The 26,333-nt window shown below is 47.5% G+C and overlaps 20 non-coding genes across 20 annotated transcripts; all 20 read left to right on the top strand.

Moving 5' to 3' along the window:
- Positions 1–384: 384 nt before the first annotated feature.
- LOC134950584 (U1 spliceosomal RNA) lies at positions 385–548 on the top strand. The gene has a single exon (XR_010183479.1). It is a non-coding gene; the product is annotated as a U1 spliceosomal RNA (small nuclear RNA).
- A 152-nt stretch (positions 549–700) lies between these two features.
- On the top strand, positions 701–863 carry LOC134952252 (U1 spliceosomal RNA). Its single transcript, XR_010184817.1, has one exon. It is a non-coding gene; the product is annotated as a U1 spliceosomal RNA (small nuclear RNA).
- Positions 864–1,537: 674 nt separating this feature from the next.
- LOC134952137 (U1 spliceosomal RNA) lies at positions 1,538–1,701 on the top strand. The gene has a single exon (XR_010184728.1). It is a non-coding gene; the product is annotated as a U1 spliceosomal RNA (small nuclear RNA).
- Positions 1,702–1,853: 152 nt separating this feature from the next.
- LOC134953100 (U1 spliceosomal RNA) lies at positions 1,854–2,018 on the top strand. Its single transcript, XR_010185429.1, has one exon. It is a non-coding gene; the product is annotated as a U1 spliceosomal RNA (small nuclear RNA).
- Positions 2,019–2,688: 670 nt separating this feature from the next.
- On the top strand, positions 2,689–2,852 carry LOC134951439 (U1 spliceosomal RNA). Its single transcript, XR_010184179.1, has one exon. It is a non-coding gene; the product is annotated as a U1 spliceosomal RNA (small nuclear RNA).
- Positions 2,853–3,004: 152 nt separating this feature from the next.
- LOC134952567 (U1 spliceosomal RNA) lies at positions 3,005–3,167 on the top strand. The gene has a single exon (XR_010185063.1). It is a non-coding gene; the product is annotated as a U1 spliceosomal RNA (small nuclear RNA).
- A 671-nt stretch (positions 3,168–3,838) lies between these two features.
- On the top strand, positions 3,839–4,002 carry LOC134951907 (U1 spliceosomal RNA). The gene has a single exon (XR_010184559.1). It is a non-coding gene; the product is annotated as a U1 spliceosomal RNA (small nuclear RNA).
- A 152-nt stretch (positions 4,003–4,154) lies between these two features.
- LOC134952303 (U1 spliceosomal RNA) lies at positions 4,155–4,317 on the top strand. The gene has a single exon (XR_010184859.1). It is a non-coding gene; the product is annotated as a U1 spliceosomal RNA (small nuclear RNA).
- A 670-nt stretch (positions 4,318–4,987) lies between these two features.
- LOC134951440 (U1 spliceosomal RNA) lies at positions 4,988–5,151 on the top strand. The gene has a single exon (XR_010184180.1). It is a non-coding gene; the product is annotated as a U1 spliceosomal RNA (small nuclear RNA).
- Positions 5,152–5,303: 152 nt separating this feature from the next.
- On the top strand, positions 5,304–5,466 carry LOC134952569 (U1 spliceosomal RNA). Its single transcript, XR_010185064.1, has one exon. It is a non-coding gene; the product is annotated as a U1 spliceosomal RNA (small nuclear RNA).
- A 671-nt stretch (positions 5,467–6,137) lies between these two features.
- LOC134951441 (U1 spliceosomal RNA) lies at positions 6,138–6,301 on the top strand. The gene has a single exon (XR_010184181.1). It is a non-coding gene; the product is annotated as a U1 spliceosomal RNA (small nuclear RNA).
- A 152-nt stretch (positions 6,302–6,453) lies between these two features.
- LOC134952570 (U1 spliceosomal RNA) lies at positions 6,454–6,616 on the top strand. Its single transcript, XR_010185065.1, has one exon. It is a non-coding gene; the product is annotated as a U1 spliceosomal RNA (small nuclear RNA).
- Positions 6,617–7,285: 669 nt separating this feature from the next.
- On the top strand, positions 7,286–7,449 carry LOC134951023 (U1 spliceosomal RNA). The gene has a single exon (XR_010183837.1). It is a non-coding gene; the product is annotated as a U1 spliceosomal RNA (small nuclear RNA).
- A 152-nt stretch (positions 7,450–7,601) lies between these two features.
- LOC134952839 (U1 spliceosomal RNA) lies at positions 7,602–7,764 on the top strand. The gene has a single exon (XR_010185229.1). It is a non-coding gene; the product is annotated as a U1 spliceosomal RNA (small nuclear RNA).
- Positions 7,765–14,861: 7,097 nt separating this feature from the next.
- LOC134951791 (U1 spliceosomal RNA) lies at positions 14,862–15,025 on the top strand. Its single transcript, XR_010184466.1, has one exon. It is a non-coding gene; the product is annotated as a U1 spliceosomal RNA (small nuclear RNA).
- Positions 15,026–15,177: 152 nt separating this feature from the next.
- On the top strand, positions 15,178–15,340 carry LOC134953055 (U1 spliceosomal RNA). The gene has a single exon (XR_010185395.1). It is a non-coding gene; the product is annotated as a U1 spliceosomal RNA (small nuclear RNA).
- Positions 15,341–16,011: 671 nt separating this feature from the next.
- Positions 16,012–16,175, top strand: LOC134951324 (U1 spliceosomal RNA). Its single transcript, XR_010184086.1, has one exon. It is a non-coding gene; the product is annotated as a U1 spliceosomal RNA (small nuclear RNA).
- Positions 16,176–16,327: 152 nt separating this feature from the next.
- On the top strand, positions 16,328–16,490 carry LOC134953646 (U1 spliceosomal RNA). Its single transcript, XR_010185698.1, has one exon. It is a non-coding gene; the product is annotated as a U1 spliceosomal RNA (small nuclear RNA).
- A 2,611-nt stretch (positions 16,491–19,101) lies between these two features.
- LOC134950384 (U1 spliceosomal RNA) lies at positions 19,102–19,265 on the top strand. The gene has a single exon (XR_010183312.1). It is a non-coding gene; the product is annotated as a U1 spliceosomal RNA (small nuclear RNA).
- Positions 19,266–19,417: 152 nt separating this feature from the next.
- Positions 19,418–19,580, top strand: LOC134952932 (U1 spliceosomal RNA). Its single transcript, XR_010185304.1, has one exon. It is a non-coding gene; the product is annotated as a U1 spliceosomal RNA (small nuclear RNA).
- The last annotated feature ends 6,753 nt before the right edge of the window (positions 19,581–26,333 follow it).

The following is a 26,333-nucleotide window of genomic DNA, read 5'->3' on the forward strand; positions in this document are numbered from 1 at the left end:
GGGTGGAGGTGTTTAATGCGAACTAGGGGTCATCCAAGCACCGCAAAAGGCCGCCATGCCCTGCACGCCCCTTTTCTCTTTTCATATGCAGACGAGGGTTGAAGCCAACTTTGACCCACTGCTTGGATGACATCACCATATGCAAATCCATCTGCTGCAGGCCTTCCCCCAGGAATGCTTGCACTAGTTGTTGCATTTGGTTTGTTGTTTGGGGGTGCTTCAGTATTAGGCAGCCTTCTGCCCTCCCATGTTCATCTGAAAATATGTGTTCTCCCTGCAGTTGTTGTCCCCAGATGAGAGTTCCCTTGTGCTGCCTCAGTTGAATCTTCTTTACTTGACAGAGATGTGCCTGAGCAGCGGCCCTCCCCAGCCCTATCCTAAATCATACTTATTTTGCATAGGAGATACCATGGTCATGAAGATTGTTCTCCCAGGGTGAGGTTCATTCATTGCATTCTGGGTATGCTGACCCCTGTGATTTCCCCAAATGTGGGAAACTTGACTGCATTATTTGTGGTAGTGGGGGACTGTGTTTGTGCTTTCCTCTGGTCAGCTCTGGTAAAAGTCAGATTTCTTTGTCTCAGATCTTCCTCTAGCCTTGTTCTTCTTTCGAGAGTTCCCTTGTGCTGCCTCAGTTGGATCTCCTTTACTTGACAGGGGGGTGCCCAAGCAGCGACCCTCCCCAGCTCTAGCCCAACTCCTACTTACCTGCCAGGTGAGATACTATGATCATGAAGGTGCTTCTCCCAGGGCAAGGCTCACCCATTGCACTCTGGGTGTGCTGCCCCTGTGATTTCCCCAAATGTGGGAAACTTGACTGCATAATTTGTGTTTCCACTGGTCGGCTTTCATATAATTCAGATCTCTTTGTCTCAGGTCTTTCTCCAGCCTAGTTTGCAGTCTGTTTCCACTTCTTTTTTTTTAAGCCCCTCCCTTCTATACCCTTGTGCACTATCCTGACTTCTCCTCCTGTCTGCTTACTTTGTGCCTTCCAATGCACAATGCAAACTACAGGTAGTGCTGCAGGGCCCACAAACTTTTACTTGCATTACAGAGCAGCTCTGGAGCTGTTACAGTGCCAAGCTGCTGCAAGAAATCAGCTTGAATGCTTCAGGGGCTGGGGCATTGCCAACATGAGCCCCACACCGAAGGAGGGTGGGGGTGTTTAATGCGAACTAAGGGTCATCCAAGCGCCGCAAAAGGCCGCCATTCCCTGCATACCCCTTTTCTCTTTTCATATGCAGATGAGGGTTCCAGCCAACTTTGGCCCACTGCTTGGATGACATCACTGTATGCAAATCCGTCTTCTGCAGACCTTCCCCCAGGAATGCTTGTACTAGTTGTTGCATTTGGTTTGTTGTTTGGGGGTGCTTCAGTATTAGGCAGCCTTCTGCCCTCCCATGTTCATCTGAAAATATGTGTTCTCCCTGCAGTTGTTGTCCCCAGATGAGAGTTCCCTTGTGCTGCCTCAGTTGAATCTCCCTTACTTGACAGAGATGTGCCTGAGCAGCGGCCCTCCCCAGCCCTATCCCAAATCATACTTATTTTGCATAGGAGATATCATGGTAATGAAGACTGTTATCCCAGGGTGAGGTTCATTCATTGCATTCTGGGTATGCTGACCCCTGTGATTTCCCCAAATGTGGGAAACTAGACTTCATTATTTGTGGTAGTGGGGGACTGTGTTTGTGCTTTCCTCTGGTCAGCTCTGGTAAAAGTCAGATTTATTTGTCTCAGATCTTCCTCTAGCCTTGTTCTTCTTTCGAGAGTTCCCTTGTGCTGACTCAGTTGGATCTCCTTCACTTGACAGAGAAGTGCCCGAGCAGCGACCCTACCCAGCTCTAGCCCAACTCCTACTTACCTGCCAGGTGTGAGATACTATGATCATGAAAGTGCTTCTCCCAGGGCAAGGCTCACCCATTGCACTCTGGGTGTGCTGCTCTTGCGATTTCCCCAAATGTGGGAAACTTGACTGCATAATTTGTGTTTCCCCTGGTCGGCTCTCGTATAATTCAGATCTCTTTGTCTCAGGTCTCTCTCCAGCCTAGTTTGCTGTCTGTTTCCACTTCTCTTTTCTTGAGCCGCTCCCTTCTATGCCCTTGCGCACTATTATGACCTCTCCTGTCTGCTTACTTTGTGCCTTCCAACGTCAATGCAAACTACAGGTAGTGCTGCAGGGCCCACACCCTTTTACATGCTTTACAGAGCAGCTCTGGAGCTGTTACAGTGCCCAGCTGCTGCAAGAAATCAGCTTGAATGCTTCAGGGGCTGGGGCATAGCCAACATGAGCCCCACACCGAAGGAGGGTGGAGGTGTTTAATGTGAATTAGGGGTCATCCAAGCGCCGCAAAAGGCCGCCATTCCCTGCATACCCCTTTTCTCTTTTCATATGCAGACGAGGGTTGAAGCCAACTTTGACCCACTGCTTGGATGACATCACCATATGCAAATCCATCTGCTGCAGGCCTTCCCCCAGGAATGCTTGCACTAGTTGTTGCATTTGGTTTGTTGTTTGGGGGTGCTTCAGTATTAGGCAGCCTTCTGCCCTCCCATGTTCATCTGAAAATATGTGTTCTCCCTGCAGTTGTTGTCCCCAGATGAGAGTTCCCTTGTGCTGCCTCAGTTGAATCTCCTTTACTTGACAGAGATGTGCCTGAGCAGCGGCCCTCCCCAGCTCTATCCCAAATCATACTTATTTTGCATAGGAGATACCATGGTCATGAAGATTGTTCTCCCAGGTTGAGGTTCATTCATTGCATTCTGGGTATGCTGACCCCTGTGATTTCCCCAAATGTGGGAAACTTGGCTGCATTATTTGTGGTAGTGGGGGACTGTGTTTGTGCTTTCCTCTGGTCAGCTCTGGTAAAAGTCAGATTTCTTTGTCTCAGATCTTCCTCTAGCCTTGTTCTTCTTTCGAGAGTTCCCTTGTGCTGCCTCAGTTGGATCTCCTTCACTTGACAGGGGGATGCCCGAGCTGCGACCCTCCCCAGCTCTAGCCCAACTCCTACTTACCTGCCAGGTGAGATACTATGATCATGTAGGTGCTTCTCCCAGGGCAAGGCTCACCCATTGCACTCTGGGTGTGCTGCCCCTGTGATTTCCCCAAATGTGGGAAACTTGACTGCATAATTTGTGTTTCCCCTGGTCGGCTCTCGTATAATTCAGATCTCTTTGTCTCAGGTCTCTCTCCAGCCTAGTTTGCTGTCTGTTTCCACTTCTCTTTTCTTGAGCCGCTCCCTTCTATGCCCTTGCGCACTATTCTGACCTCTCCTGTCTGCTTACTTTGTGCCTTCCAACGCACAATGCAAACTACAGGTAGTGCTGCAGGGCCCACACCCTTTTACATGCTTTACAGAGCAGCTCTGGAGCTGTTACAGTGCCCAGCTGCTGCAAGAAATCAGCTTGAATGCTTCAGGGGCTGGGGCATAGCCAACATGAGCCCCACACCGAAGTAGGGTGGAGGTGTTTAATGCGAACTAGGGGTCATCCAAGCGCCGCAAAAGGCCGCCATGCCCTGCACGCCCCTTTTCTCTTTTCATATGCAGACGAGGGTTGAAGCCAACTTTGACCCACTGCTTGGATGACATCACCATATGCAAATCCATCTGCTGCAGGCCTTCCCCCAGGAATGCTTGTACTAGTTGTTGCATTTGGTTTGTTGTTTGGGGGTGCTTCAGTATTAGGCAGCCTTCTGCCCTCCCATGTTCATCTGAAAATATGTGTTCTCCCTGCAGTTGTTGTCCCCAGATGAGAGTTCCCTTGTGCTGCCTCAGTTGAATCTCCCTTACTTGACAGAGATGTGCCTGAGCAGCGGCCCTCCCCAGCCCTATCCCAAATCATACTTATTTTGCATAGGAGATATCATGGTAATGAAGACTGTTATCCCAGGGTGAGGTTCATTCATTGCATTCTGGGTATGCTGACCCCTGTGATTTCCCCAAATGTGGGAAACTCGACTTCATTATTTGTGGTAGTGGGGGACTGTGTTTGTGCTTTCCTCTGGTCAGCTCTGGTAAAAGTCAGATTTATTTGTCTCAGATCTTCCTCTAGCCTTGTTCTTCTTTCAAGAGTTCCTTTGTGCTGACTCAGTTGGATCTCCTTCACTTGACAGAGAAGTGCCCGAGCAGCGACCCTACCCAGCTCTAGCCCAACTCCTACTTACCTGCCAGGTGAGATACTATGATCATGAAGGTGCTTCTCCCAGGGCAAGGCTCACCCATTGCACTCTGGGTGTGCTGCTCTTGCGATTTCCCCAAATGTGGGAAACTTGACTGCATAATTTGTGTTTCCCCTGGTCGGCTCTCGTATAATTCAGATCTCTTTGTCTCAGGTCTCTCTCCAGCCTAGTTTGCTGTCTGTTTCCACTTCTCTTTTCTTGAGCCGCTCCCTTCTATGCCCTTGCGCACTATTATGACCTCTCCTGTCTGCTTACTTTGTGCCTTCCAACGTCAATGCAAACTACAGGTAGTGCTGCAGGGCCCACACCCTTTTACATGCTTTACAGAGCAGCTCTGGAGCTGTTACAGTGCCCAGCTGCTGTAAAAAATCAGCTTGAATGCTTCAGGGGCTGGGGCATAGCCAACATGAGCCCCACACCGAAGGAGGGTGGAGGTGTTTAATGTGAATTAGGGGTCATCCAAGCGCCGCAAAAGGCCGCCATGCCCTGCACATCCCTTTTTTCTTTTCATATGCAGACGAGGGTTGAAGCCAACTTTGACCCACTGCTTGGATGACATCACCATATGCAAATCCATCTGCTGCAGGCCTTCCCCCAGGAATGCTTGCACTAGTTGTTGCATTTGGTTTGTTGTTTGGGGGTGCTTCAGTATTAGGCAGCCTTCTGCCCTCCCATGTTCATCTGAAAATATGTGTTCTCCCTGCAGTTGTTGTCCCCAGATGAGAGTTCCCTTGTGCTGCCTCAGTTGAATCTCCTTTACTTGACAGAGATGTGCCTGAGCAGCGGCCCTCCCCAGCTCTATCCCAAATCATACTTATTTTGCATAGGAGATACCATGGTCATGAAGATTGTTCTCCCAGGTTGAGGTTCATTCATTGCATTCTGGGTATGCTGACCCCTGTGATTTCCCCAAATGTGGGAAACTTGGCTGCATTATTTGTGGTAGTGGGGGACTGTGTTTGTGCTTTCCTCTGGTCAGCTCTGGTAAAAGTCAGATTTCTTTGTCTCAGATCTTCCTCTAGCCTTGTTCTTCTTTCGAGAGTTCCCTTGTGCTGCCTCAGTTGGATCTCCTTCACTTGACAGGGGGGTGCCCGAGCTGCGACCCTCCCCAGCTCTAGCCCAACTCCTACTTACCTGCCAGGTGAGATACTATGATCATGTAGGTGCTTCTCCCAGGGCAAGGCTCACCCATTGCACTCTGGGTGTGCTGCCCCTGTGATTTCCCCAAATGTGGGAAACTTGACTGCATAATTTGTGTTTCCCCTGGTCGGCTCTCGTATAATTCAGATCTCTTTGTCTCAGGTCTCTCTCCAGCCTAGTTTGCTGTCTGTTTCCACTTCTCTTTTCTTGAGCCGCTCCCTTCTATGCCCTTGCGCACTATTCTGACCTCTCCTGTCTGCTTACTTTGTGCCTTCCAACGCACAATGCAAACTACAGGTAGTGCTGCAGGGCCCACACCCTTTTACATGCTTTACAGAGCAGCTCTGGAGCTGTTACAGTGCCCAGCTGCTGCAAGAAATCAGCTTGAATGCTTCAGGGGCTGGGGCATAGCCAACATGAGCCCCACACCGAAGTAGGGTGGAGGTGTTTAATGCGAACTAGGGGTCATCCAAGCGCCGCAAAAGGCCGCCATGCCCTGCACGCCCCTTTTCTCTTTTCATATGCAGACGAGGGTTGAAGCCAACTTTGACCCACTGCTTGGATGACATCACCATATGCAAATCCATCTGCTGCAGGCCTTCCCCCAGGAATGCTTGTACTAGTTGTTGCATTTGGTTTGTTGTTTGGGGGTGCTTCAGTATTAGGCAGCCTTCTGCCCTCCCATGTTCATCTGAAAATATGTGTTCTCCCTGCAGTTGTTGTCCCCAGATGAGAGTTCCCTTGTGCTGCCTCAGTTGAATCTCCTTTACTTGACAGAGATGTGCCTGAGCAGCGGCCCTCCCCAGCTCTATCCCAAATCATACTTATTTTGCATAGGAGATACCATGGTCATGAAGATTGTTCTCCCAGGTTGAGGTTCATTCATTGCATTCTGGGTATGCTGACCCCTGTGATTTCCCCAAATGTGGGAAACTTGGCTGCATTATTTGTGGTAGTGGGGGACTGTGTTTGTGCTTTCCTCTGGTCAGCTCTGGTAAAAGTCAGATTTCTTTGTCTCAGATCTTCCTCTAGCCTTGTTCTTCTTTCGAGAGTTCCCTTGTGCTGCCTCAGTTGGATCTCCTTCACTTGACAGGGGGGTGCCCGAGCTGCGACCCTCCCCAGCTCTAGCCCAACTCCTACTTACCTGCCAGGTGAGATACTATGATCATGTAGGTGCTTCTCCCAGGGCAAGGCTCACCCATTGCACTCTGGGTGTGCTGCCCCTGTGATTTCCCCAAATGTGGGAAACTTGACTGCATAATTTGTGTTTCCCCTGGTCGGCTCTCGTATAATTCAGATCTCTTTGTCTCAGGTCTCTCTCCAGCCTAGTTTTCTGTCTGTTTCCACTTCTCTTTTCTTGAGCCGCTCCCTTCTATGCTCTTGTGCACTATTCTGACCTCTCCTGTCTGCTTACTTTGTGCCTTCCAACGCACAATGCAAACTACAGGTAGTGCTGCAGGGCCCACACCCTTTTACATGCTTTACAGAGCAGCTCTGGAGCTGTTACAGTGCCCAGCTGCTGCAAGAAATCAGCTTGAATGCTTCAGGGGCTGGGGCATAGCCAACATGAGCCCCACACCGAAGGAGGGTGAAGATGTTTAATGCGAATTAGGGGTCATCCAAGCGCCGCAAAAGCCGCCATTCCCTGCACATCCCTTTTTTCTTTTCATATGCAGACGAGGGTTGAAGCCAACTTTGACCAACTGCTTGGATGACATCACCATATGCAAATCCATCTGCTGCAGGCCTTCCCCAGGAATGCTTGCACTAGTTGTTGCATTTGGTTTGTTGTTTGGGGGTGCTTCAGTATTAGGCAGCCTTCTGCCCTCCCATGTTCATCTGAAAATATGTGTTCTCCCTGCAGTTGTTGTCCCAAGATGAGAGTTCCCTTGTGCTGCCTCAGTTGAATCGCCTTTACTTGACAGAGATGTGCCTGAGCAGCGGCCCTCCCCAGCCCTATCCCAAATCATACTTATTTTGCATAGGAGATACCATGGTCATGACGATTGTTCTCCCAGGGTGAGGTTCATTCATTGCATTCTGGGTATGCTGACCCCTGTGATTTCCCCAAATGTTGGAAACTCGACTGCATTATTTGTGGTAGTGGGGGACTGTGTTTGTGCTTTCCTCTGGTCAGCTCTGGTAAAAGTCAGATTTCTTTGTCTCAGATCTTCCTCTAGCCTTGTTCTTCTTTCGAGAGTTCCCTTGTGCTGCCTCAGTTGGATCTCCTTCACTTGACAGGGGGGTGCCCGAGCAGCGACCCTCCCCAGCTCTAGCCCAACTCCTACTTACCTGCCAGGTGAGATACTATGATCATGTAGGTGCTTCTCCCAGGGCAAGGCTCACCCATCGCACTCTGGGTGTGCTGCCCCTGTGATTTCCCCAAATGTGGGAAACTTGACTGCATAATTTGTGTTTCCCCTGGTCGGCTCTCGTATAATTCAGATGTATTTGTCTCAGGTCTCTCTCCAGCCTAGTTTGCTGTCTGTTTCCACTTTTCTTTTCTTGAGCCGCTCCCTTCTATGCCCTTGCGCACTATCCTGACTTCTCCCGTCTGCTTACTTTGTGCCTTCCAACGCTAGAGATGAGCGCCGGAAATTTTTCGGGTTTTGTGTTTTGGTTTTGGGTTCGGTTCCGCGGCCGTGTTTTGGGTTCGACCGCGTTTTGGCAAAACCTCACCGAATTTTTTTTGTCGGATTCGGGTGTGTTTTGGATTCGGGTGTTTTTTTCAAAAAACCCTAAAAAACAGCTTAAATCATAGAATTTGGGGGTCATTTTGATCCCAAAGTATTATTAACCTCAAAAACCATAATACTCATTTTCAGTCTATTCTGAATACCTCACACCTCACAATATTATTTTTAGTCCTAAAATTTGCACCGAGGTCGCTGTGTGAGTAAGATAAGCGACCCTAGTGGCCGACACAAACACCGGGCCCATCTAGGAGTGGCACTGCAGTGTCACGCAGGATGGCCCTTCCAAAAAACCCTCCCCAAACAGCACATGACGCAAAGAAAAAAAGAGGCGCAATGAGGTAGCTGACTGTGTGAGTAAGATAAGCGACCCTAGTGGCCGACACAAACACCGGGCCCATCTAGGAGTGGCACTGCAGTGTCACGCAGGATGGCCCTTCCAAAAAACCCTCCCCAAACAGCACATGATGCAAAGAAAAATAAAAGAAAAAAGAGGTGCAAGATGGAATTGTCCTTGGGCCCTCCCACCCACCCTTATGTTGTATAAACAGGACATGCACACTTTAACCAACCCATCATTTCAGTGACAGGGTCTGCCACACGACTGTGACTGATATGACGGGTTGGTTTGGACCCCCCCCAAAAAGAAGCAATTAATCTCTCCTTGCACAAACTGGCTCTACAGAGGCAAGATGTCCACCTCATCATCATCCTCCGATATATCACCGTGTACATCCCCCTCCTCACAGATAATCAATTCGTCCCCACTGGAATCCACCATCTCAGCTCCCTGTGTACTTTGTGGAGGCAATTGCTGCTGGTCAATGTCTCCGCGGAGGAATTGATTATAATTCATTTTAATGAACATCATCTTCTCCACATTTTCTGGATGTAACCTCGTACGCCGATTGCTGACAAGGTGAGCGGCGGCACTAAACACTCTTTCGGAGTACACACTTGTGGAAGGGCAACTTAGGTAGAATAAAGCCAGTTTGTGCAAGGGCCTCCAAATTGCCTCTTTTTCCTGCCAGTATAAGTACGGACTGTGTGACGTGCCTACTTGGATGCGGTCACTCATATAATCCTCCACCATTCTTTCAATGTTGAGAGAATCATATGCAGTGACAGTAGACGACATGTCCGTAATCGTTGTCAGGTCCTTCAGTCCGGACCAGATGTCAGCATCAGCAGTCGCTCCAGACTGCCCTGCATCACCGCCAGCGGGTGGGCTCGGAATTCTGAGCCTTTTCCTCGCACCCCCAGTTGCGGGAGAATGTGAAGGAGGAGATGTTGACAGGTCGCGTTCCGCTTGACTTGACAATTTTCTCACCAGCAGGTCTTTCAACCCCAGCAGACTTGTGTCTGCCGGAAAGAGAGATCCAAGGTAGGCTTTAAATCTAGGATCGAGCACGGTGGCCAAAATGTAGTGCTCTGATTTCAACAGATTGACCACCCGTGAATCCTTGTTAAGCGAATTAAGGGCTCCATCCACAAGTCCCACATGCCTAGCGGAATCGCTCCGTGTTAGCTCCTCCTTCAATGTCTCCAGCTTCTTCTGCAAAAGCCTGATGAGGGGAATGACCTGACTCAGGCTGGCAGTGTCTGAACTGACTTCACGTGTGGCAAGTTCAAAGGGCATCAGAACCTTGCACAACGTTGAAATCATTCTCCACTGCGCTTGAGACAGGTGCATTCCACCTCCTATATCGTGCTCAATTGTATAGGCTTGAATGGCCTTTTGCTGCTCCTCCAACCTCTGAAGCATATAGAGGGTTGAATTCCACCTCGTTACCACTTCTTGCTTCAGATGATGGCAGGGCAGGTTCAGTAGTTTTTGGTGGTGCTCCAGTCTTCTGTACGTGGTGCCTGTACGCCGAAAGTGTCCCGCAATTCTTCTGGCCACCGACAGCATCTCTTGCACGCCCCTGTCGTTTTTTAAAAAATTCTGCACCACCAAATTCAAGGTATGTGTAAAACATGGGACGTGCTGGAATTTGCCCATATTTAATGCACACACAATATTGCTGGCGTTGTCCGATGCCACAAATCCACAGGAGAGTCCAATTGGGGTAAGCCATTCCGCGATGATCTTCCTCAGTTGCCGTAAGAGGTTTTCAGCTGTGTGCGTATTCTGGAAAGCGGTGATACAAAGCGTAGCCTGCCTAGGAAAGAGTTGGCGTTTGCGAGATGCTGCTACTGGTGCCGCCGCTGCTGTTCTTGCGGCGGGAGTCCATACATCTACCCAGTGGGCTGTCACAGTCATATAGTCCTGACCCTGCCCTGCTCCACTTGTCCACATGTCCGTGGTTAAGTGGACATTGGGTACAACTGCATTTTTTAGGACACTGGTGAGTCTTTTTCTGACGTCCGTGTACATTCTCGGTATCGCCTGCCTAGAGAAGTGGAACCTAGATGGTATTTGGTAACGGGGGCACACTGCCTCAATAAATTGTCTAGTTCCCTGTGAACTAACGGCGGATACTGGACGCACGTCTAACACCAACATAGTTGTCAAGGCCTCAGTTATCCGCTTTGCAGCAGGATGACTGCTGTGATATTTCATCTTCCTCGCAAAGGACTGTTGAACAGTCAATTGCTTACTGGAAGTAGTACAAGTGGGCTTACGACTTCCCCTCTGGGATGACCATCGACTCCCAGCAGCAACAACAGCAGCGCCAGCAGCAGTAGGCGTTACACGCAAGGATGCATCGGAGGAATCCCAGGCAGGAGAGGACTCGTCAGAATTGCCAGTGACATGGCCTGCAGGACTATTGGCATTCCTGGGGAAGGAGGAAATTGACACTGAGGGAGTTGGTGGGGTGGTTTGCGTGAGCTTGGTTACAAGAGGAAGGGATTTACTGGTCAGTGGACTGCTTCCGCTGTCGCCCCAAAATTTTTGAACTTGTCACTGACTTATTATGAATGCGCTGCAGGTGACGTATAAGGGAGGATGTTCCGAGGTGGTTAACGTCCTTACCCCTACTTATTACAGCTTGACAAAGGCAACACACGGCTTGACACCTGTTGTCCGCATTTCTGTTGAAATACTTCCACACCGAAGAGCTGATTTTTTTGGTATTTTCACCAGGCATGTCAGTGGCCATATTCCTCCCACGGACAACAGGTGTCTCCCCTGGTGCCTGACTTAAACAAACCACCTCACCATCAGAATCCTCCTGGTCAATTTCCTCCCCAGCGCCAGCAACACCCATATCCTCCTCATCCTGGTGTACTTCAACACTGACATCTTCAATCTGACTATTAGGAACTGGACTGCGGGTGCTCCTTCCAGCACTTGCAGGGGGCGTGCAAATGGTGGAAGGCGCATGCTCTTCACGTCCAGTGTTGGGAAGGTCAGGCATCGCAACCGACACAATTGGACTCTCCTTGTGGATTTGGGATTTCGAAGAACGCACAGTTCTTTGCGGTGCTTTTGCCAGCTTGAGTCTTTTCAGTTTTCTAGCGAGAGGCTGAGTGCTTCCATCCTCATGTGAAGCTGAACCACTAGCCATGAACATAGGCCAGGGCCTCAGCCGTTCCTTGCCACTCCGTGTGGTAAATGGCATATTGGCAAGTTTACGCTTCTCCTCCGACAATTTTATTTTAGGTTTTGGAGTCCTTTTTTTACTGATATTTGGTGTTTTGGATTTGACATGCTCTGTACTATGACATTGGGCATTGGCCTTGGCAGACGACGTTGCTGGCATTTCATCGTCTCGGCCATGACTAGTGGCAGCAGCTTCAGCACGAGGTGGAAGTGGATCTTGATCTTTCCCTAATTTTGGAACCTCAACATTTTTGTTCTCCATATTTTAATAGGCACAACTAAAAGGCACCTCAGGTAAACAATGGAGATGGATGGATACTAGTATACAATTATGGATGGACTGCCGAGTGCCGACACAGAGGTAGCTACAGCCGTGGACTACCGTACTGTGTCTGCTGCTAATATAGACTGGTTGATAATGAGATGTAGTATGTATTAAGAAGAAAGAAAAAAAAAACCACGGGTAGGTGGTATACAATTATGGACGGACTGCCGAGTGCCGACACAGAGGTAGCTACAGCCGTGGACTACCGTACTGTACTGTGTCTGCTGCTAATATAGACTGGATGATAATGAGATGTAGTATGTATAAAGAAGAAAGAAAAAAAAACCAAGGGTAGGTGGTATACAATTATGGACGGACTGCCGAGTGCCGACACAGAGGTAGCTACAGCCGTGGACTACCGTACTGTACTGTGTCTGCTGCTAATATAGACTGGATGATAATGAGATGTAGTATGTATAAAGAAGAAAGAAAAAAAAAACCACGGGTAGGTGGTATACAATTATGGACGGACTGCCGAGTGCCGACACAGAGGTAGCTACAGCCGTGGACTACCGTACTGTACTGTGTCTGCTGCTAATATAGACTGGATGATAATGAGATGTAGTATGTATAAAGAAGAAAGAAAAAAAAACCACGGGTAGGTGGTATACAATTATGGACGGACTGCCGAGTGCCGACACAGAGGTAGCTACAGCCGTGGACTACCGTACTGTACTGTGTCTGCTGCTAATATAGACTGGATGATAATGAGATGTAGTATGTATAAAGAAGAAAGAAAAAAAAACCACGGGTAGGTGGTATACAATTATGGATGGACTGCCGAGTGCCGACACAGAGGTAGCTACAGCCGTGGACTACCGTACTGTGTCTGCTGCTAATATAGACTGGTTGATAATGAGATGTAGTATGTATAAAGAAGAAAGAAAAAAAAAACCACGGGTAGGTGGTATACAATTATGGACGGACTGCCGAGTGCCGACACAGAGGTAGCTACAGCCGTGGACTACCGTACTGTACTGTGTCTGCTGCTAATATAGACTGGATGATAATGAGATGTAGTATGTATAAAGAAGAAAGAAAAAAAAACCACGGGTAGGTGGTATACAATTATGGATGGACTGCCGAGTGCCGACACAGAGGTAGCTACAGCCGTGGACTACCGTACTGTGTCTGCTGCTAATATAGACTGGTTGATAATGAGATGTAGTATGTATAAAGAAGAAAGAAAAAAAAAACCACGGGTAGGTGGTATACAATTATGGACGGACTGCCGAGTGCCGACACAGAGGTAGCTACAGCCGTGGACTACCGTACTGTACTGTGTCTGCTGCTAATATAGACTGGATGATAATGAGATGTAGTATGTATAAAGAAGAAAGAAAAAAAAAAACACGGGTAGGTGGTATACAATTATGGATGGACTGCCGAGTGCCGACACAGAGGTAGCTACAGCCGTGAACTACCGTACTGTGTCTGCTGCGACTGGATGATAAATAATGATATAAAAAATATATATATATATCACTACTGCAGCCGGACAGGTATATATTATATAATGACGGACCTGCTGGACACTGTCTGTCAGCAGAATGAGTTTTTTATTTTATAGAATAAAAAAACACCACACAAGTCACACGACGTGTGTTTAACTTTTACAGGCAGACATTCACAATACAATATAGTATACTATATACTGGTGGTCAGGTCACTGGTCAGTCACACTGGCAGTGGCACTCCTGCAGAAAAAAAGTGTGCACTGTTTAATTTTAATATGTACTCCTGGCTCCTGCTATAACCTAACTGCTCCCCAGTCTCCCCCACAATTAAGCTGTGTGAGCACAGTCAGATATTATACATAGATGATGCAGCAGCACACTGGGCTGAGCACAGATATGGTATGTGACTGAGTCACTGTGTATCGTTTTTTCAGGCAGAGAACGGATTATATTAAATAATATAAAACTGCACTGGTGGTCACTGGTCAGTCACTAGTATAACTAACTAATACTATCAGCAAAATTCTGCACTCTCTGTCTGAGTACTCCTCCTAAGCTCCAGTAAATGAAGTGTCACTGTCTCACTCTGTCACTAGTATAACTAACTAATACTATCAGCAAAATTCTGCACTCTCTGTCTGAGTACTCCTCCTAAGCTCCAGTAAATGAAGTGTCACTGTCTCACTCTCACTCTCCTATCTATTTCTTCTCTAAACGGAGAGGACGCCAGCCACGTCCTCTCACTATCAATCTCAATGCACGTGTAAAATGGCGGCGACGCGCGGCTCCTTATATAGAATCCGAGTCTCGCGATAGAATCCGAGCCTCGCGAGAATCCGACAGTGTCATGATGACGTTCGGGCGCGCTCGGGTTAACCGAGCAAGACGGGAAGATCCGAGTCGCTCGGATCCGTGTAAAAAAAGCTGAAGTTCGGGCGGGTTCGGATTCCGAGGAACCGAACCCGCTCATCTCTATCCAACGCACAATGCGAACTACAGGTAGTGCTGCAGGGCCCACACCCTTTTACTTGCCTTACAGAGCAGCTCTGGAGCTGTTACAGTGCCCAGCTGCTGCAAGAAATCAGCTTGAATGCTTCAGAGGCTGGGGCATAGCCAACATGAGCCCCACACCGAAGGAGGGTGGAGGTGTTTAATGCGAACTAGGGGTCATCCAAGCGCCGCAAAAGGCCGCCATGCCCTGCACGCCCCTCTTCTCTATTCATATGCAGATGAGTGTTGAAGCCAACTTTGACCCACTGCTTGGATGACATCACCATATGCAAATCCATCTGCTGCAGGCCTTCCCCCAGGAATGCTTGCACTAGTTGTTGCATTTGGTTTGTTGTTTGGGGGTGCTTCAGTATTAGGCAGCCTTCTGCCCTCCCATGTTCATCTGAAAATATGTGTTCTCCCTGCAGTTGTTGTCCCCAGATGAGAGTTCCCTTGTGCTGCCTCAGTTGAATCTCCTTTACTTGACAGAGATGTGCCTGAGCAGCGGCCCTCCCCAGCTCTATCCCAAATCATACTTATTTTGCATAGGAGATACCATGGTCATGAAGATTGTTTTCCCAGGGTGAGGTTCATTCATTGCATTCTGGGTATGCTGACCCCTGTGATTTCCCCAAATGTGGGAAACTGGACTGCATTATTTGTGGTAGTGAGAGACTGTGTTTGTGCTTTCCTCTGGTCAGCTCTGGTAAAAGTCAGATTTCTTTGTCTCAGATCTTCCTCTAGCCTTGTTCTTCTTTCGAGAGTTCCCTTGTGCTGCCTCAGTTGGATCTCCTTCACTTAACAGGGGGGTGCCCGAGCAGCGACCCTCCCCAGCTCTAGCCCAGCTCCTACTTACCTGCCAGGTGAGATACTATGATCATGAAGGTGCTTCTCCCAGGGCAAGGCTCACCCATTGCACTCTGGGTGTGCTACTCCTGCGGTTTCCCCAAATGTTGGACACTTGACTGCATAATTTGTGTTTCACCTGGTCGGCTCTCGTATAATTCAGATCTCTTTGTCTCAGGTCTCTCTCCAGCCTAATTTGCAGTCTGTTTCCACTTCTCTTTTCTTGAGTTGCTCCCTTCTATGCCCTTGCGCACTATCCTGACTTCTCCCGTCTGCTTACTTTGTGCCTTCCAACGCACAATGCAAACTACAGGTAGTGCTGCAGGGCCCACACCCTTTTACTTGCCTTACAGAGCAGCTCTGGAGATGTTACAGTGCCCAGCTGCTGCAAGAAATCAGCTTGAATGCTTCAGGGGCTGGGGCATAGCCATCATGAGCCCCACACCGAAGGAGGGTGGAGGTGTTTAATGCGAACTAAGGGTCATCCAAGCGCCGCAAAAGGCCGCCATGCCCTGCATGACAATTTTATCTTTTCATATGCAGACGAGGGTTGAAGCCAACTTTGACCCACTGTTTGGATGACATCACCATATGCAAATCCATCTGCTGCAGGCCTTCCCCCAGGAATGCTTGCACTAGTTGTTGCATTTGGTTTGTTGTTTGGGGGTGCTTCAGTATTAGGCAGCCTTCTGCCCTCCCATGTTCATCTGAAAATATGTGTACCTCCTGCAGTTGTTGTCCCCAGATGAGAGTTCCCTTGTGCTGCCTCAGTTGAATCTCCTTTACTTGACAGAGATGTGCCTGAGCAGCGGCCCTCTCCAGCCCTATCCCAAATCATACTTATTTTGCATAGGAGATACCATGGTCATGAAGATTGTTCTCCCAGGGTGAGGTTCATTCATTGCATTCTGGGTATGCTGACCCCTGTTATTTCCCCAAATGTGGTAAACTTGACAGCATTATTTGTGGTAGTGGGGGACTGTGTTTGTGCTTTCCTCTGGTCAGCTCTGGTAAAAGTCAGATTTCTTTGTCTCAGATCTTCCTCTAGCCTTGTTCTTCTTTCGAGAGTTCCCTTGTGCTGCCTCAGTTGGATCTCCTTCACTTGACAGGGGGGTGCCCGAGCAGCGACCCTCCCCAGCTCTAGCCCAACTCCTACTTACCTGCCATTTGAGATACTATGATCATGAAGGTGCTTCTCCCAGGGCAAGGCTCACCAATTGCACTCTCGGTGTGCTGCTTCTGCGATATCCCCAAATGTGGGAAACTTGACTGCATAATTTGTGTTTCCCCTGGTCGGCTCTCGTATAATTCAGATCTCTTTGTCTCATGTCTCTCTCCAGCCTAGTTTGCTGTCTGTTTACACTTCTCTTTTCTTGAGCCACTACCTTCTATGCCCTTGCGCACTATCTTGACTTCTCCCGTCTGCTTACTTTGTGCCTTCCAACGCACAATGCGAACTACAGGTAGTGCTGAAGGGCCCACACCCTTTTAGTTGCCTTACAGAGCAGCTCTGGAGCTATTACAGTGCCCAGCTTCTGCAAGTAATCAGCTTGAATGCTTCAGGGGCTGGGGCATAGCCAACATGAGCCCCACACCGAAGTAGGGTGGAGGTGTTTAATGCGAACTAGGGGTCATCCAAGCGCCGCAAAAGGCCGCCATGCCCTGCACGCCCCTTTTCTCTCTTCATATGCAGACGAGGGTTGAAGCCAACTTTGACCCACTGCTTGGATGACATCACCATATGCAAATCCATCTGCTGCAGGCCTTCCCCCAGGAATGCTTGTACTAGTTGTTGCATTTGGTTTGTTGTTTGGGGGTGCTTCAGTATTAGGCAGCCTTCTGCCCTCCCATGTTCATCTGAAAATATGTGTTCTCCCTGCAGTTGTTGTCCCCAGATGAGAGTTCCCTTGTGCTGCCTCAGTTGAATCTCCTTTACTTGACAAGGGAGGCATTTTGGATTTTTTCTTTGGGTACCCTTACACCTGATGGTCTGAATGAGAGCATCGAACTGAACAACATTGGCAGTCTCTGAAGATTTTATCTATTGATTTACCTAATATATTATTTATTGAATATCCATTTATTGTATGTTTAATAAATAAACAAAATTATTAGAAGTAGCTATTTTGGAAACAGCTTTCCTCTTAGGATGAAACTGTATAATCCTGTTGTGTGTGTTCCTTTAAAGTTCTTTAGTAAAATCCACTAGTAATGATGAACATCAGATTTCTTCCTCCATCCTCTTTTTACACTTTCTCTTGGTTCTATATATATATTTTTTTTTTCTATTTTTTTTTCCCTCCTTCTCCCAAAAGGCCCCCCTCCCCCCCCCCCCCTCCCTGTTTTAAATTTTAAAATCTTTAAATATTTAAATCTTCGAATCCTTAAATTGTCTGTTTAATATTTATTTTTTCTTCATTTCTTTTTGTTGTTTAAACAGCAATGTAATTATTCCAGGGGTTAAAATAATGAAATATAGAAATAATATTAACAAAAATTAAAGGTAAAAATGAATTGATAGAATGATCCCATTAAAAGTAAATAAATAATATGGATGTTAAGCTGAGCGGGTTGGATTCGAATTTGGGACTAGCTGCATAGAGTGCATTTGATGTTTCCCCTGCGCCACAAGAACTGCTTTAGTAGTGGCATGGATTTATGTTACCCTAAAAGGTTTTATATAAGTAAATGGGGATCCTTAGTGCTGAGTCTCTGAATTATGTATATGTGATTATAGATATGAGGTATTGATTGAAAGATTATAGGTTAATCTGTATATAGATTATATATTTTCTGTTATTTTTTAAACCACCTTGTTGCTTATTTTATTATTATTTTTAATCACCATGTTGCTTATTTTTATATTATGAAATGCCTTTATATGTGCAATTGCAATTAGAAAGTTGTTCCATATGTGGGTCATTACATGTATGCATCCAATTAGTACATGTATGTATCCAATCAACTAATTAGTAATGCTATTGGTCCGGTGCATTTTAAAAAGAGCCTGCTAGGCTGCTGATGTATCCTCTGACGAAACCGCTCTTGGATAACAGCGGAGAAAGTGATTACCGGACACTCTGATTGCTGAGATATAAGCCCGTTCATGAACGAGCTACATCACGGCGGACGTCTGATGTAAAGACAGCGGTGAAGGGGAAAAAGCAATTTGAGACCAAGCAAAAGGAGGTCTCTACCCCACGGCAGGGAGAAATATCCCGACCGCGAGTGCCAATAAGATCCAGCCACGGTTAACGGGGGTCGTAGCATACCGCTGTGTTTCACCAACCATCACAGCGCTCTCCCCCTGTTTTCTTTCATTACTCACGTGAGTTACATATGAACTTTAACTGCAGTAAATAAGAGGCGTTGGTTACAACTGTTGCTGTTCATCCACAAGAAGGAATTTAATGTATCAATTACAATTGGAAAGTAACGATTAAATTACAACAGCTGTATCCAGGAGGATTTTTTGGACACTTTAATAAACATTCCGTTGTCATCAAGGGCAATATGAAATAGATCCTGATTACATTTAGATATGGATAGTGGTGCCTATATATGTTGACTCCATTGTATTTTATTGAATGTGGGTTTCTTCTGTCTATATATATTTTTTAAAAATAAAGAGCTTGTATATTTTATTTTTTGCGCTCCCTTGATAACAAGTGTGATTATCTTTAAAATTTGGTTTATTATTGGTAGAACAGTACTACCTATGGGAGCAGCATTTTATAATATATGGTGAAAATTAATAGATGTATAAAGATTAAATAAGCAACAAATTGGTGAAATAGATACGTTTTGATAGGAGCGCTGGGTTCTATATATATATATTGACATTTGGTTATATATATGTATAGACTTTATAAATTCTTGACAGAGATGTGCCTGAGCAGCGGCCCTCCCCAGCCCTATCCCAAATCATACTTATTTTGCATAGGAGATACCATGGTCATGAAGATTGTTCTCCCAGGGTGAGGTTCATTCATTGCATTCTGGGTATGCTGTCCCCTGTGATTTCCCCAAATGTGGGAAACTCGACTGCATTATTTGTGGTAGTGGGGGACTGTGTTTGTGCTTTCCTCTGGTCAGCTCTGGTAAAAGTCAGATTTATTTGTCTCAGATCTTCCTCTAGCCTTGTTCTTCTTTCGAGAGTTTCCATGTGCTGCCTCAGTTGGATCTCCTTCACTTGACAGGGGGGTGCCCGAGCAGCGACCCTCCCCAGCTCTAGCCCAACTCCTACTTACCTGCCAGGTGAGATACTATGATCATGAAGGTGCTTCTCCCAGGGCAAGGCTCACCCATTGCACTCTGGGTGTGCTGCTCCTGCGGTTTCCCCAAATGTTGGACACTTGACTGCATAATTTGTGTTTCCCCTGGTCGGCTCTCGTATAATTCAGATCTCTTTGTCTCAGGTCTCTCTCCAGCCTAGTTTGCTGTCTGTTTCCACTTCTCTTTTCTTGAGTTGCTCCCTTCTATGCCCCTGCGCACTATCCTGACTTCTCCCGTCTGCTTACTTTGTGCCTTCCAACGCACAATGCAAACTACAGGTAGTGCTGCAGGGCCCACACCCTTTTACTTGCCTTACAGAGCAGCTCTGGAGCTGTTACAGTGCCCAGCTGCTGCAAGAAATCAGCTTGAATGATTCAGGGGCTGGGGCATAGCCCCACACCGAAGGAGGGTGGAGGTGTTTAATGCGAACTAGGGGTCATACAAGCGCCGCAAAAGGCCGCCATGCCCTGCACGCCCCTTTTCTCTTTTCATATGCAGACGAGGGTTGAAGCCAACTTTGACCCACTGCTTGGATGACATCACCATATGCAAATCCATCTGCTGCAGGCCTTCCCCCAGGAATGCTTGCACTAGTTGTTGCATTTGGTTTGTTGTTTGGGGGTGCTTCAGTATTAGGCAGCCTTCTGCCCTCCCATGTTCATCTGAAAATATGTGTTCTCCCTGCAGTTGTTGTCCCCAGATGAGAGTTCCCTTGTGCTGCCTCAGTTGAATCTCCTTTACTTGACAGAGATGTGCCTGAGCAGCGGCCCTCCCCAGCTCTATCCCAAGTCATACTTATTTTGCATAGGAGATACCATGCATCTATACATACATGCGCTAACACCTGGGCATACACTGATGTACCCACACCTAATATCCATACATACACGCCCTGACACCTGGACATACACCAACATTCCCACACCTGCATCTATACATACACATGCTGACACCTGGACATACACCAACATACAAGCACCTGCATCTATATATACACGCGCTGACAAATGGACATACACCGACGTACCCACACTTGCATCTATACATACATGCACTGACATCTGGACATACAAGCACCTGCATCTATACATACACGCGCTGACACCTGAACCTACACTGACGTTCCCACACCTGCATCTATACATACACATTCTGACACCTGGACATACACAGACGTACCCACACCTGCATCTATACATACACGCGTTGACACCTGGACGTACACTGACGTACACACACCTACATCTATATATGCATGGATGCAAATGTGGGTACGTCTGTATACGTCCAGTTGTTAGCATGTGTATGTATAGATGTTAGGTGTGGGTACATCAGTGTATGTCCAGGTGTCAGCACATGTATGTATAGATTCACATGTGGGTACGTTGGTGTACGTTTAGGGGTCAGCGTATTTATGTATAGATGTTGGTGTGTGTATGTCAGTGTACGTACAGATATAGGTGTGTGTATGTATGTATGTATGTATATGTATAGAGGAAGGTGTGATACATACATATAACACATACATGATAGATACATACATATATCACACACACGATAGATAGATAGATAGATAGAACACATACATACAAGATAGATACATACATACATACATACATGATAGATACATATATACACACACATACGATAGATATATATATATATATATATATATATCACAAACATATATGATTCATACATATATCACACACACATACATGATACATACATGAGAAAGACCTGGGATGGTGATGAGGCCCGGGCCCCCTGCTGATGTTGCGTTGAGGAAGACAGTGTTCCAGGGTGGATGCCAGTCGGGGAGAGCGCCGCGCAGCCCGGGAAAAATACTGCTGAGGAGCTACATCTGGAAGAGCCCCAGGGAGGGAGAGTGTCACATGCCCCATCCTGCGCGGCACACTCTGCAGGCCTGCACATGGGAAGGGAGGTCTCTGGCCACACATACTCACCCTGCTGCTGAAGCCCCGCTGCTGTCCCCATCAGCGCTCTCCAGCGGGGAGCGGGGCCAGGATGAACCTCAACTTGTGAGAACTATCTTCATGATCAAGAGATCTCATATGCAAGATAAGTATGTGTTGGGAAAGGGCTGGGGAGGGCGGCTGCTCGGGCACACCCTCGTCAAGTTAAGGAGATTTAACTGAGGAAGCACAAGGGAACTCTCGTCTGGGGACAACAACTGCAGGGAGACCACATCTTTTCAGATGAACATGGGAGGGCGGAAGGCTGCCTAATACTGAAGCACCCTCAGACATTAAACCATATGCAACAACTATTGCAAGCATTCCTGGGGGAAGGTCTGCAGCAGACGGATTTGCATTCGGTGATGTCATCCAAGCAGTGGGCCAAAGTTGGCTGGAACCCTCATCTGTATATGAAAAGAGAAAAGGGGCATGCGGGGCATGGCGGTCTTTTGCGGTGCTTGGATAACCCCAAGTTTGCATTAAACACCCCCACCCTCCTTCGGTGTGGGGCTCATGTTGGCCATGCCCAAGCCCCTGAAGCATTCAAGCTGATTTCTTGCAGCAGCTGGGCACTGTAACAGCTTCAGAGCTGCTCTACAAGACAAGTAAAAGGGTGTGGGCCCTGCAGCACCACCGGTAGTTTGCATACACACATATATAGGACAGCATCTCTTATATGCCCCAGGGTCAATAAAATAGTATCCTTGTCTAGGCTATCCATCCCCTCAGATAAGGCATTTGTCCATGCCGCTACAGCACTACACACCCAGGTCGACGCAATTGCCGGTCTGAGTAAGGTACCTGAATATGTATAAATGGACTTCAGGGTAATCTCCTGTTTGCGGTCAGCACACTCTTTGAGGGTAGCCGTATCCTGGGACGGGAGGGCTACCTTCTTGGATAAGCGTGTTAATGCTTTGTCCACCCTAGGGGAGGATTCCCATCGTAACCTATCCGTTGATGGGAAAGGATACGCCATAAGAATCCTTTTGGAAATCTGCAGTCTTTTATCTGGAGATTTCCAAGCTTTTTCACATAACTCGTTCAGCTCGTGTGAGGGGGGAAAGGTTACCTCAGGCTTCTTTCCCTTGTACATATGTACCCTCTTGTCAGCGACAGGGGGTTACTCTGTTATGTGCAAAACATTTTTTATTGCCATAATCATAAATCGAATGGATTTTGCCAATTTTGGCTGTAACTTTGCATCATCGTAATCGACACTGGAGTCAGAATCCGTGTCGGTATCTGTGTCAACAAACTGGGATAGTGGGCGCTTATGAGACTCTGACAGTCCCTGCAACATAGGATCAGGCATGGGTTGAGACCCTGACTGTCCCAAAGCTTCTGCCTTGTCTAATCTTTTGTGCAATGAGTTTACACTAGCATTTAAAACATTCCACATATCCATCCAATCAGCTGTCGGCGGAGACACCATATTCATTTGCTCCCGCTCCTCTCTAATATAGCCTTCTTCCTCAGACATGTCGACACACGTGTACCGACACACCACACACACAGGGAATGCTTTTTCTGAAGACAGTTTCCCCACAAGGCCCTTTGGAGAGACAGAGAGGGAGTATGCCAGCACACACCCCAGCGCTATATAACCCAGGAATAAAACAGTAACTTAATGTTTGCCCAGTAGTGCTGCTGTATGTAATTTGCGAATTATGTGCCCCCCCCCCCCCCCTCTTTTCAACCCTCTTGTCTAACGTGGTATAAGCAGGGTAGAGTCCGGGGAGCTTCCTCTCAGCGGTGCTGTGGAGAAAAAATGGCGCTGGTGAGTGCTGAGGGAGAAGCCCCGCCCCCTTGGAGGCGGGCTTCTGTCCCGCTTAAACTGTAAAATTGGTGGGGGCTCATACATATATACAGTGCCCAGCTGTATATATGTTATATTTTTGCGAAAGAGGTTTATATTGCTGCCCAGGGCGCCCCCCCTGCGCCCTGCACCCTTACAGTGACCGGAGTATGTGAGGTGTATGGGAGCAAAGGCACACAGCTGCAGTGCTGTGCGTTACCTCAGTGAAGATCATGAAGTCTTCTGCCGCCTCTGAAGTCTTCTTTTCTTCTCATACTCACCCGGCTTCTATCTTCCGGCTCTGCGAGGGGGACGGAGGCGCGGCTCTGGGACGGACGGCGAGGGTGAGATCCTGCGTACCAATCCCTCTGGAGCTAATGGTGTCCAGTAGCCTAAGAAGCAGGACCTTGCAACTCAGAGAGTAGGGCTGCTTCTCTCCCCTCAGTCCCTCGATGAGGGAGTCTGTTGCCAGCAGTGCTCCCTGAAAATTAAAAACCTAACAAAATACTTTCTGTCAGAAAGCTCAGGAGAGCTCCTGAAAAGCACCCAGTCTCCACTGGGCACAGTATCAAACTGAGGTCTGGAGGAGGGGCATAGAGGGAGGAGCCAGTGCACACCCAGAACTAAAGTCTTTCTTAAAGTGCCCATGTCTACTGTGGAGCCAGTCTATCCCCATGGTCCTTACGGAGTCCCCAGCATCCTCTAGGACTTTAGAGAAAATAGGATTTTAATACCTACTGGTAAATCCTTTTCTCTTAGTCCGTAGAGGATGCTGGGCACCCGTCCCAGTGCGTACTGTGTCTGCAGTTATTAAATGGCCCTTAACTCCAGAACATTTATGTGGAGACAACTTTCCTGACTTGACCATCTTCCTTGGATGTTTTCCCCCTGTGTGACTGCTCCCCAGCCTCGGAGGGTTGCATCCGTGGTCCCTAGGATCCCGTCCTGGATCCCAAACCATCGCCCCTCTAGGTGGTGAGAACTGTGCAGCCACCAATGGAGTGAGATTCTGGTCTTGGAAGACAGGATTATCCTCCGGTGCATGTGTAGGTGGGATCCGGACCACTTGTCCAACAGGTCCCACTGGAACACTCTGGCATGGAGTCTGCCAAACTGAATGGCCTCGTAGGCCGCAACCATCTTCCCCAGCAACCGAATGCATTGATGGATTAACACTCTTGCTGGTTTCAGAATTTGTTTGACCAGACTCTGGATCTCCAGAGCCATTCCACTAGAAGAAAACCTCTTCTGTGTCCAGTATCACTCCCAAAAACAACAACCGCGTCATTAGGACCAACTGCGATTTTGGCAAGTTTAGGAGCCAACCATGTTGTTAAAGAACTGTCAGGGAGAGCAGATGTTTTGCACCAACTGGTACCTGGATCTCGCCTTTATCAGGAGATCATCCAAGTACGGGATAATTGTGACTCCTTGCTTGCGAAGGAGAACCATCATTTCCGCCATCACCCTGGTGAAAATCCTCGGAGCCGTGGACAGACCAAACGGCAACGTCTGAAATTGGTAATGACAATCCTGAATTGCAAACCTCAGGTAGCTTGATGCAGTGGCTAAATGGGAACATGTAAGTAGGCATCCTTTATGTCTACCAAAACCAGGAAATCTCCTTTATCCCCCGGACTGCAGATCACTACCCTGAGAGATTCCATCTTGAAATTGAATTTCTTTAGGTAGAAATTAAGGGATTTCAGATTTAAGATTGGTCTGACTGAGCCGTCCGGCTTCGGGACCACTAAGAGGCTTGAATAAAAACCTTCTCCCTGCTGACTAAGGCTGATTTGAACAATCGGTGAGGGGGAACTTCTTGAAACCCCAGTTTGTACCCTTGGAACACTATTTGTAAAACCCACGAGTCCAGGTCCGAATGAATCCAGAACTGACTGAAGAGTTTTAGACGTGCCCCCCAGTGGCGGAACTAGCGAGCAGTGGGCCCATGTGCGACAAAATGGCTTGGGCCCCCCCCCCATCCCTTCCCATCCAAGTCCACCCCCTCACCCCTGGAGAGGATCTGGTGAGGGGGGCCTGCTCAGGAAAGTGGATACCTAGCAACAGTGCCGTAACTAGACATTTTAGCAGTGTGTGCAAGAAACGGCATTGGAGCCCCACCCCTGCATGCAAAAATGGTACCAGAAGAGTCCTTTGTAAATTCCATGGACCGCTAGAGGATTTTAAAAGATGTAAATGTCCCAAAGTTTGTGGGTACCTCATGCAATGCGGTGTTTGGATGGTGCCTCTCTGGAGTTCCTCTGGGTAGCTGGAAATTGTTGTGGGCTGGTTCAGATCCGGTTGAAGATAGTCGTGCTCAAAGCATGCAGTATCCAGATAACCTGACGCGTTTCGCTGCATATGCCTTGCAGCTTTTTCAAAGGAATTTACAAAGGACTCTTCTGGTACCATTTGAATGGGACTTATATAGTGGAAAATTACTGGTTATAAACCGTCTTTGGGCAATATTTGAAACAGATCCTCCAGAGTCTTATGATACATGTCCGGAATAACACCTGGGTAAAATTTACAACTCCATAGCATGCATATGGTATAATGTAATTGCACATAATATCACTGTTTTTTAAGTAAATATATGTTTTTAATAAATTGTTATTAATTGAGTACATTTAGTGGATATTGCTAATTTCCTCTCAAGCGCAGCCTTCCTTTCAAGAGACCCTTTTACACCTTACGGCGGACAGATTCCTCTTTTTACACATTACAGCAGACAGCGTCCTCTTTTTACACATTACAGCAGACAGCGTCCCCTTTTTACACATTACGGCAGACAGCATCCCCCTTTTTTACACAACGGCAGACAGCGTGCCCTTGTTACACATAGCGGCAGACAGCGTACATTTTTTTCACATAACGGCAGACAGCCTGCCCTTGTTAAACATAGCGGCAGACAGCGTACACTTTTTACACATAACGGCAGACAGCCTGCCCTTGTTAAACATAGCGGCAGACAGCGTACACTTTTTTCACATAACAGCAGTCAGCCTGCCCTTGTTACACATAATGGCAGACATCGTACACTTTTTACACATTACAGCAGACAGCTTGCCCTTGTTACACATTACAGCAGACAGCTTGCCCT

Source organism: Pseudophryne corroboree, chromosome 8 (assembly GCF_028390025.1).
Source record: "Pseudophryne corroboree isolate aPseCor3 chromosome 8, aPseCor3.hap2, whole genome shotgun sequence".
Lineage (NCBI taxonomy): Eukaryota > Metazoa > Chordata > Amphibia > Anura > Myobatrachidae > Pseudophryne > Pseudophryne corroboree.